General features: G+C 52.9%; 1 non-coding gene across 1 annotated transcript in view; it reads left to right on the top strand.

Moving 5' to 3' along the window:
• Window positions 1-201: 201 nt before the first annotated feature.
• Window positions 202-429, top strand: part of LOC143279288 (small subunit ribosomal RNA) — a 1829-nt gene continuing 1601 nt past the window's right edge. The window contains exon 1 of the ribosomal RNA XR_013054834.1: window positions 202-429. This exon is cut by the window's right edge and continues 1601 nt beyond it. This is a non-coding gene — a ribosomal RNA (small subunit ribosomal RNA).

Raw genomic sequence — 429 nt, 5'->3', positions numbered from 1 at the left:
TCCTCCTTCTTCTTCTTGGCGCGCCTCCCGCCGAGACCGATGGATTCGTTGCACTCTCAGGCCCTGAATCTGTTGTCCGGTGGTTTCAGTTGATAGTGCTGCCGCGGACCGCCCACGGAAAGAGCTCAGCCCTCGTTTCTGTGAGCAGCGGTCCCAACTGGCGCTGCAACCGTCTCCGGGGGCACGCAGAATACGGGTTGCATTCTGGTTGATCCTGCCAGTAGTCATATGCTTGTCTCAAAGATTAAGCCATGCATGTCTAAGTTCACACCCTCGTACGGTGAAACCGCGAATGGCTCATTAAATCAGTCGAGGTTCCTTAGATGATCCAAATTTACTTGGATAACTGTGGTAATTCTAGAGCTAATACATGCCGACCAGCTCCGACCCCTCGGGGAAAGAGCGCTTTTATTAGTTCAAAGCCAGTCG

The sequence above is a fragment of the Babylonia areolata genome, unplaced genomic scaffold (genome assembly GCF_041734735.1).
Source record: "Babylonia areolata isolate BAREFJ2019XMU unplaced genomic scaffold, ASM4173473v1 tig00055165, whole genome shotgun sequence".
Taxonomy (NCBI): Eukaryota; Metazoa; Mollusca; class Gastropoda; order Neogastropoda; family Buccinidae; genus Babylonia; species Babylonia areolata.
Note: the sequence above shows the minus strand (reverse complement) of the source record. Positions and strands in the feature narration are given on the sequence as shown.